Below are 11,082 nucleotides of genomic sequence, written 5' to 3'. Positions count from 1 at the left end.
TAATCCAGGTAATTGTAAGGTCATTTTTAGCTCTGTAATTCAATGAAACATTTTATTTTTATTTTTACTTTTATTATTTGTTCTACCATCAAATTGTTTTCTTTTTTCCATTTTTTATTGAATATTTTCTTTTATTTACATTTCAAATGTTATTCCCTTTCCTGGCTTCCCAGACATAAGCCCCCTAGCCTATCTGCCTCCTCTTCTTCTATAAGAGTGTTCCCATTCCCATCCACACCCCCTTCCTGCTACCTCCAACATTCTCCCACACTGGGTGTACAACCTTGGCAGGACCAAGGACTTCTCCTTCCATTGGTGTCCAACAAGGCCATCCTCTGCTACATATGCAGTTGGAGCCATGGCTCATTTCATGTATAGTCTTTGGGTAGTGGTTTAGTCTCTGGGAACTCTGGTTGATTGACATTGTTGTTCTCATGGGGATGCAAGCCCCTTCAGATCTTTCAAACCTTTCTCTAAGTGCTCCAGCAGGAGTCCCGTTCTCAGTTCAGTGGTTTGCTGCTAGCCTTCACCTCTGTATTTGACATACTCTGGCTGTGTCTCTCAGGAGACATCTATATCCGGTTCCTGTCAGCATGCATTTCTTAGCTTCATCGATCTTATTTAGTTTTGGTGGCTGAATTTCTATATGGGTCACATGTGGGGCAAGCTCTGAATGGCCGTTCCTTCAGTGTCCGCTCCAAACTGTGCCTCCATATCCCCTCCTACGAATATTTTTGTTCCCTATTTTAAGAAGGAGTGAAGCATCTGCATTTTGGTTATCCTTCTTGAGCTTCATGTGGTCTGTGGATTGTATCTTGGGCTTTTGGGCTAATATCTACTTATCAGTGAGTGCATACCAAGTGTGTTTTTCTGTGATTGGGTTACCTCACTCCAGATGATATTATCTAGTTCAATCAATTTGCCTATGAATTTCATGAAGTCATTGTTTTTGATAGCTGAGTAGTATTCCATTGTGTAGATGTACCATATTTTCTGTATTCATTCCTCTGTTGAAGGGCATCTAGGTTCTTTCCAGCTTCTTGCTATTATAAATAAGTCTGCTATGAACATAGTGGAGCATGTGTCTTTGTTGTATGTTGGGGCATCTTTTTGGGTATATGCCCAAGAGAGGTATAGCTGGATCCTCAGGTAGTTAAATGTCCAATTTTCTGAGGAACCTCCAGACTGATTTCTCGACAGTGGTTGCACCAGCTTGCAATCCCAGCAACAGTGGAGGAGTGTTTCTCTTTCTCCACATCCTCGCCAGCATCTGTTGTAACCTGAGTTTTTGATCTTAGCCATTCTGACTGGAGTGAGGTGGAATCTCAGGCTTGTTTTGATTTGCATTTCCCTGATGACTAAGAATGTTGAACATTTCTTTAGGAACTTCTTGGCCATTAGATAGTCCTCAGCTGAGAATTCTTTGTTTAGCTCTGTACCCCATTGTTAGTAGGGTTATTTGGCTCTCTGGAGTCTAATTTCTTGAGCTCTTTGTATATTTTGGATATTAGCACTCTATCATATGTATGATTAGTACAAAACTTTTTCCAATCTGTTGGTTGCTGTTTGGTGCTAATGACAGTGGCCTTTGCCTTACAAAAGCTGGCCGTTTTATAAGGTTCCATTTGTTAATTCTTGATCTTAGAGCATAAGCCGTTGGTATTTTGTTCAGGAAATTTTCCCTAGTACCCATGTACTCAAGACTCTTCCCCACGTTTTCGTCTACTAGTTTGAGTGTATCTGGTTTGATATGGAGGTCCTTGATCCACTTGGACTTAAGCTTTGTTATCTATTTCTAACTCTATGAAGAATTGAGTTGGAATTTTGGTGGGAATTGCATTGAATCCGTAGTTTGTTTTTGGCCAAATGGCCATTTTTACTATATTTATCCTGCCAATCTATGAACATGGAATGGCTTTCCATCTTCTGATATCTTCTTCAATTTCTTTCTTCAGAAACTTGGAGTTCTTATACAGAACTTTCACTTGCTTGGTTAAATTCACACCGAGGTATTTTATATTATTTGGGACTATGGTGAAGGTTGTCATTTACCTAATTTCTTTCTCAGCCTGCTTATCCTTTAAGTAGAGGAAGGCTACTGATTTATTTGAGTTAATTGTGTATCCAGACACTTTGTTGTAGTTGTTTATCAGGCTTAGTAGTTCTCTGGTGGAACTTTTGGGGTCACTTAAGTACATTATCATATCATCTACAGATAATGGTATTTTGACCTATTCCTTTCCAATTTGTATATCTTTGACCTCCTTTCATTGTCTCATTGCTCTGGCTAGGACTTTTAGTATTATATTGAATAAGAAGGGAGAGAGTGAGCAGCCTTGTCTAGTCCCCGATTTTAGTGGAATTGCTTCAAACTCTCCATTTAATTTAAGGTTAGCTACTGGTTTGCTGTATATGGCTTTTACTATGTTTGCGTATGGGCCTTGAATTGCTGATCATCCCAGGACTTTTATCATGAAGGGGTGTTGAATTTTGTCAAATGCTTTCTCAACATCTAATGAAGTGATCATGTGGGGTTTTTTCTTTGAGTTTGTTTATGTAGTGGATTATTGATGGATTTCCATATACTGAACCATACCTGCATCCTTGGGATGAAGTCCACTTGATCACGATGGTTGATTGTTTTGATGGGTTATTGCATTCAGTTTGCAAGAATTTTGTTGAGTATTTTTGTGTCGATATTCATAAGGCAAATTGGTCTGAAGTGCTCTTTCTTTGTTGGGTCTTTGTGTGCTTTAGGTATAAGCATAATTGTGATTTCATAGGAGGAATTTGGTAGTGCTCCATCTGTTTCAATTTTGTGGAACATTTGGGACAGAATTGGTATGAGGTCTTCTATGAAGGTCTGATAGAATTCTGCACTAAACCCATCTGGTCCTGGGCTCTTTTTGTTTGGGAGACTTTTAATAACTGCTTCAATTTCTTTAGTAGTTCTGGGGTTATTTAGATGGTTTATCTGATCCTGATTTAACTTTGGTACCTGGTATTTGTCTAGAAAGTTGTCCATTTCCCCAAATTTTCCAGTTTTGTTTAGGTTAGACATTTGTCGTAGGATATGATGATTTTTTAAGTTTCCTCAGACACTGTTGTTATGTCTTCCTTTTCATTTCTGATTTTGTTAATTTGGACACACTCTCTGTGCTATCTCGTTAGTTTGGCTAAGGGTTTATCTATCTTTTTGATTTCTGAAAGAACCAACTCCTGGTTTTGTTGATTCTTTGTATAGTCCTTTTTGTTTCTACTTGGTTGATTTCAGCCCTAAGTTTCAGCCTTCTACTCCTCTTGGGTGTATTTGCTTCTTTTTGTTCTAGAGCTTTTCAGAGTGCTGTCAAAGTTGCTGATGTATGCTCTCTCCTGTTTCTTTTTGTAGGCACTCAGAACTATGAGTTTTCCTCGTAGCACTGCTTTCATTGTGTTCCATAAGTTTGGGTGTGTTGTACCTTCATTTTCATTAAGTTCTAAGAAGTCTTTAATTTCTTTCTTTATTTCTTTCTCAACCAACCTATCATTGAATAGAGCATTATTCAACTTCCATGTACATGTGGGCTTTCTGTCATTATTATTGTTTTTGAAGACCAGCCTTATTTCATGGTCATCTGATAGGATGCATGGGATTATATTAATCTTCCTGTATCTGTTGAAGCCTGTTTTTTGACCAATTATATGGTCAATTTTGGAGAAGGTACCCTGAGGTGCTGAGAAGAAGGTATATCCTTTAGTTTTAGGATGAAATATTCTATAAATATCTCTTAATTCCATTTGGTTCATAACTTCTGTTAGTTTCATCATGTCTCTGTTTAATTTCTGTTTCCATGATCTGTCCATTGATGAGAGTGGGGTGGTGAAATCTCCTACTATTATTGTGTGAGGTGCAATGTGTAATTTTTTTTGAGCTTTAGTAAGGTTTCTTTTACGAATGTAGGTGTCCTTTCATTTGGACCATAGGTATTTAGGATTGAGAGTTTGTCTTGGTGGATTTTTCATTTGATGAATATGAAGTGTCCTTTCTTATCTTTTTTGATAACTTTTGGTTGAAAGTGGATTTTATCCAATAAAATGTAGTAGAATGGCTACTCCAGTTTGTTTCTTCAGACCATTTGCTTGGAAAGTTGTTTTCCAGTCTTTTACTCTGAGGTTGTGTCTATCTTTGTCACTGAGGTGTGTTCCTTGTAGGCAGCAAAATGCTGGATCTTCTTTACATTTCCAGTCTGTTAGTCTATGTCTTTTATTATGGAATTTAGTCCATTGATGTTGAGCGATATTAAGGAATAGTGATTGTTGTTTCCTGTTAATTTTGTTGTTAGGGGTGGAATTATGTTTGTGTGTCTCTCTTCTTTCAGTTTTGTTGCAAGGAAATTACTTTCTTGCTTTTTCTAGGCTGGAGTTTCCCTGATTGTGGTGGAGTTTTCCATCTATTTCCCTTTTTAGGGCTGGATTTGTAGTAATATATTGTATAAGTTTGGTTTTGTCATGGAATATCCTCATTTCTCCATCTATGTTAATTGAGAGTTTTGCTGGATATAGTAGCCAGCAGTGGCATTTGGTTCTCTTAGAGTTTCTATGACATTTGCCCAGGATCTTCTGACTTTCGTAGTCTCTGGTGTGAAGTCTGGTGTAATTCTTTTAAGTCTGTCTTTATATGTTACTTGACCTTCTTCCCTTACTGCTTTTAATATTCTTTCTTTGTTTTGTTCATTTGGTGTTTTGAATATTATGTAATAAGATGAATTTCTTTTCTGTCCAATCTATTTGGAGATCCATAGGCTTCTTGTATGTATATGGGCATTTCTTTCTTTAGGTTAGGGAAGTTTTCTTCTATAATTTTGTTGAAGATATTTACTGGCCCTTTAAGTTGGGAGTCTTCACTCTCTTCTGTACCTATTACCCTTAGGTTTGTTCTTATCACTGTGTCCTGGATTTCCTGGATGTTTTGGGCTAGGACCTTTTTGCATTTTACATTATCTTTTATCGTTGTGTCGATGTTTTCTATGGTATCTTCTGCCCCTAAGATCTCTCTTCTGTCTCTTGTATTCTGTTGGTAATGCTTGCATCTTTGACTCCTCATCTCTTCCCTAGCTTTTCTATCTCCAGTGTTGTCTCCATTTTTGTTTTCTTTATTGTTTCAATTTTCTTTTTTAAATCCTGGATGGTTTTGTTCAATTCCTTCATCTGTTTGGTTGTGTTTTCCTTTAATTTTTTAAGGGAATTTCTTGTTTCCTCTTTCAGGGCTTCTACTTGTTTACTTGTGCTATCCAGTATTTCTTTAAGGAGGTTATTTATGTCCTTCTTAAAGTCTTCTGTCATCAACATAAAATGTGATTTTATGTCTAAATCTTGCTTTTCCCGTGTGTTTGGATATCCAGTATTTCCTTTGTTGGGAGAACTGGGCTCTGATGATGCCAAGTCTTGGTTTCTGTTGCTCAGGTTCCTGTGGTTGCCTTTTGCCATCAGTTTGTCTCTGGTGTTAGCTTGTTTTGCTGTCAGTGGCTTGACCCTCCTATAGCCCTTATGTCAGCACTCCTGTAGACCTCTTTTAGCCAGATCTGGGAACAGAGAGCTCTGCTCTCACGTGTATAGGCTCTCCTGGTGACTGTCTTTCAGATCTTGGTGCAGACAGGAATTGGAAGGGCCCTGCCCCTTGACTGCTCCTAGGTTCCTATGCCCAGGGGACACAGAAGGCACTAGGTGATTTCCTCTTGGGTCAGGAATGTGGGCACAGAAGAGCTTGCTCTGAGTTCTCATGAGTTTCTGTACTTCTGAGTGTCCTGCTCTCTCCCCCATGGGATTTGAATACAGGAAGCTGTGTAACCAGTTCTTTTCAGTTCTGGGCACAGGCTGGACCCAGCATGTTTCTGCTGTTGACTGATCCTATATTCCTGTATCCAGGGACACTATGCAGTTTCTTTTTGGGTGGAAATGAGGGCAGAAGTGGGCAGAAGTGGTGGTCTGTCCCGCGGTCTCAGGATTGTCAGCACTTCTGGGTATTCAGCTCTCTCCCCCATGGGATTCATGTGCAGGGAGCTCTTGGATCAGTTCAGTTCAGTTCTAGGCACAGCCAGGGAAATATATTTTTATAAAAGCTACAACTTAGAACACAATCATTTTAGGATCATAAAAGTCTTTTATTGTAATTGAATACTAATTAAGATAATGTCTAAAATGACAAGGGTGTTTATTTAGTTCTATGAAATGATTCAAATATGTTTTAAACAAGAACATTATGATCCAGGGGAATTTCATTATCAGTAAGTACTTGCCGCCCAAGCACGTGGACTTGAGTTTGGATGCCCTGGATTCAAGTTGTCATCAGGTATGACACTAAATACCTTTATTGTAGCACTGAATTGAAGAAGAGAAGAGAGATTCTAGAGGTTCACTCACCTGAGAATCTTGCCAAACCAGCAGGATCTGTGTTAAGTGAAAGATCTTGTTAAAAAAAAAAAAAACAGATAGTAAGACACAGACTAAAATCCATTGCCAATGAGCACACACACACATGCACACAAATACACTCACACATGTATACCTACATATTCTTCCTCATGTGCTCAGAACACATTCACATACATATAAATATGAAGGTTACTATGAAATATACACATAGGGCTAATAAATATACTTAGAACACAATTATTTAATCTACATTTAAACTGAGGAAATCAGAACATATTTTAGATAGTTCTATATGGATCAACAAAAGCTTTAAAATTAAATTGATTTACATTTATGAATCATAATGTAATAATGACTTAATAAAATGTCATAATTTCACTCCCACATTTTCCTTCCCTTAGTCCACATGAATTAGCTACCAAACATGTTTTCATATTTTAAATCATCTTTTTATGTGGAATTATTTGGCAGAAGCTCATAGAATGCAGGAAAGTATTACAGCGAGAAGTATGAAAGTAGTTAATAAAAAGCCTTTCCCAATGAGGCCATTGATGGAAATCAGCCCATTGAATAAATGTTTCACTGTGACTCATCCTAGCTGCTGCATCTAGGCAGCTTTTACATTCATGAACACCCAAAGATATTCACTGAATTCTTCCAGAAGTAGCATTTTCATGCATTCCGTAAGAAAAACAAAACATAACTTCACATCGTAAAGCTCATCACCCAGTTTACCACAATTAACTCCTGCAAACTTCAGTCATTATTGGATATTCAGGTATAGGTGCAGTAATCTTTACAACTACACCTCCACATTGCAATCAGACAGAGCCTGGCATTCTCCACAGATATAAGTAAAAATGCAGTGGAATTATCAACACCTTATTTTTTGTGCTTTTTAGTAAAACACCTATCTAAGATACTCTTTGAGTTCAAAATTAATAAGGCAGACCACAGGTTAAAAATCATAATGGAGGGTTGACACCTTCATTTTTGCTTTTATACTACACATCACCTAAAGTTTCAATTATGTATTTCGCATTTGATTATACTCTTATCTATGATTAATCATTTTTTTCATTATTATGTCAACAAATAGGTATTTTTTGTGGTCCAAATACATTACTGAGGAAAAGGTGTCATTTTGCAAAGGTTGAGATTGTTCTTAAAAGTTTAATTTACTCTATCCACCTTAACTAAAGGATATCTGTTAGGGTTTTATTTAATACAAACTACCTAAAAAGTACCGCCCTCTTATACATAAATACATCACCTTGTCCTTTCTACTGTAGCTGGGTGTTCTGTGACTGGGATATTTACTGAAGTTACCAACTACATTTATGTTTTCAATAGACATAAATGGTTTTGTGTCTTCTCTTATCTGGATCTGGTTCCTCTTTCTCATTATTGTTTGCAAATAGCACCATCAGCATCACTGATTTATTTTCAATATTTATAAACATTTTTCCAACAGTCATTTCTAGACCTATATAATATCAAAGCAAAAATTATTTTTTCACTCATGTTTAAAGTTCCTCAAACACACTTTTGCATATTGTAGATAACCTTTGTCCAAGACAATTTGTGTATTTGTGTGTGTGTATTTGTGTGTGTGTGTGTGTGTTTATGTCTGTGTGTGTCTGTGTGTATGTGAGAGAGAGAGAGAGAGAGAGAGAGAGGGAGACAGACAGACAGACAGACAGACAGACAGACAGACAGACAGAAACAGAGACAGACAGAGACAGAGAGAAAGGCAGAGACACAGGGAAAGAAATGGAAATGCTTTTTTGTGCTATATAGTACAATACCTAAAATCTACCAAAATAGGAACCATTTGAAATGACACTAGAAATGGAATCTTCAATTTAAATTTAAGTCAATATGGGAATAGAAGTTACTAATTGGACAATATTTCTGAATATAATTAGTATTGCTTCTTAATATTGATTATTTTTTAGATATTGTGATACATGCATATAGGTATATATGTGTGCATATAAATATATATGAGCTTTTATTATATTTTATAGCCCTTTTCTCATTTCCCTCTAGTATATGTTATCCAAAGCTTTCAGTAAATTACAGGAAACGATCTCAGGAAAAATAGCCAAAAGCAAGGAAAGAAATGTCAAAAAAAAAAGTCAACTACAGTCTGGTGTTACTTAGAATCTGGACCAGCAATTTAAATCTTTGGACTGATTCCATCAGTCGTACAGAAGGAATGAACATCAGGAGCCCTGAACTAAATTCCAGCAAATTTCATTTCTGCTCTTACAGGAGCCATGCATCATTCATTGTCTAACATTGCTCTTACCAACCACTAAAAGTAAAGGAAACAAACAAGCAAACCAACCAACAAACAAAAAGCACAAAAACCTGAATAAAAATTTAAAATTTTTCTTCCAAATTTCTAAATGGTAAAGCTATAATCTTACCTTTAGTTCAGGCCAGAGCCAGTGATATGCACTCTCAATACGATGATTTGAGTGTATTGAACACATGCCATAACTTAAAAATGCATGCACAATATTTTATAATTTTTCACTGTAAAATATTGAAAATTCAAGCAAACCCTTAAAGCACTTATGATAAAGCCTAAGCCTATGAGAAATTATGAAAAACTAATAAGATGATCCATGGCCTAATGGTTCTGAATAGAGAAATTTATTTTCATAAATCAGTGTACCTAAAATAAAATGTTCAAATCAAGTATTTCTACATTAAATTATTCATAGCATATTATTTTCTCAAAATATTATGTTATTTATAACAAATAAACAAAATCAGTTGTCTAGTAAGATTTTAAGATACTCTTTATATTATCTTTGAAAAATAAAATCACAAAAGTTACATTTACCTTTCTGTTATCATTCATAACAAACTCCTCTGACTCCAGTTGTTTAGGTTCCAAACACTGTGCTAAAATATTTGCATCTTTCTTATATCTTTAAATCATTTTTCAGTCCTTAGTCAAGAGATCTACTGAAACCGGAGTGGTGTCAATGTAGCCTAAGACTCAGAGCAATGCCATGGTTTTAAGCGATGGTAGCCGTGGCCACAAGAACACACTTACTGTCTCCTGATGTCTATAAATAAACTCTTGTTTCTTTAAAATGTCTATGAGAAAGAAAACCTCTTATTTTAAATCATCAAATGGATTAGCTTAAAGCTACATTTTAGAAATGACATTTATTTCATTACTTAAAAGTCTCAAACATCTTATGGTAAGAGAGATATGTATATGGATGGTGTATTTACCTTCTACGGCCTCTCTCTTTTGTTTTTCTTTTCACGTCGTAGTCTCTTTCTAAATTATAACTGTGTGCTCCACTCTGCATGAGACATTCCGTGTTTCCTCACAGTGTGGCTGGTAAATGAAGATATGCAACAGTATAAATACGGAGGAACTTGGGGTTCCTTTCAACCATGATATTTTTTAGAGTTACCCTCCCTTGGCTTTACTAAACTTGGGTTGCTGGGGCTGCTATTGTCTCAGCTAAGCATAGACCCTAATTTAGATAATCATAGGATAAAATCCGCAGTGACATGCTGCTTCAAACAAAATACTGATATCCCTTCATATAGACAGGACCACAGAGACACACTGCATTTAACATCAGCCAGTTGTCTAGCACTGAACTCTGTTATTTCCGATGTCACACTCAACATAAACAGTAAAAGGCAAATGAATCAAGGGAGAAGCACAAAATGTCTGCTTTTTATGTGTTACTGAGCTGAGTGGCTGTACCAGAAAAAAATAATTTGATTAAGTGTATCAAGATAATAATCAATGTGTAGCATGTTGCTCATTTAAGAAATGTTTTTTTTTAGATTTAACATTGTGAGATGACTTAGTTCACGTTTATTGAATGGTTTCATTAAATAAATGATTTGGGCAAATTTCTCATGCTAAAGTAGGCTACAGAGGCCTCATTCTTGTTTCAACGATGAGAGAGGGAAATAGAAATAAAGAGAACAATATAAAAAGAAAGGTAAAATAATGTGAAGCGGTAAGGTCTCAGAGAAATATGATGCATGTATACATGCATTCATGCACACATACATCATGTATATATATGTGTGTGTGTGTGTGTGTGTGTGTACATATATCGCAACCCTACAAGATCACTCCATGCTGCCAAATTCCCTTCCAATTAGGACATAAAGAGTCGTACAAAGCCAGTTCACAAGGGCTCTCTTATTGGGATGTAATACTTTCATATCGTTAACTGAGGGATAGGAAAGTGACAACATTGTGTGCAATTCAAATAACTTACAGATAAGGTAAAAACTACCTTTTGTCTTTATATAAAGTAGCTAGCTATTCTGACTCTGCCGCTAGGTAATCTTACACAGTGATTAGCAATCCCTGCATGGTTGGAATTGAGACTTGGAAAGGAATAAACGCAAATTCAATCTAATGGCTGCACGATGGGTTGTAGTGTTTCCAAACTAAGTGCATAGTGTCTGCTACAGGTTCCCTGTCCTGAAGCACCACCCCCTCACCTGCTGGTGCTTTACGAGTTAGAACTTAGAGGTAGCCTTATAGCTGCCTGTCATTGGAACCATGCCCCAAGCAGTGACAACTGCCCCACATGCATACAGCACAGCTTGGCCCCACCACCACCCTTAAGTAATCAATTTCAGCAGCTGATCTCTGAACATCTCCCA

Source organism: Rattus norvegicus, chromosome 4 (genome assembly GCF_036323735.1).
Source record: "Rattus norvegicus strain BN/NHsdMcwi chromosome 4, GRCr8, whole genome shotgun sequence".
NCBI classification, from domain to species: domain Eukaryota; kingdom Metazoa; phylum Chordata; class Mammalia; order Rodentia; family Muridae; genus Rattus; species Rattus norvegicus.
Note: the sequence above shows the minus strand (reverse complement) of the source record.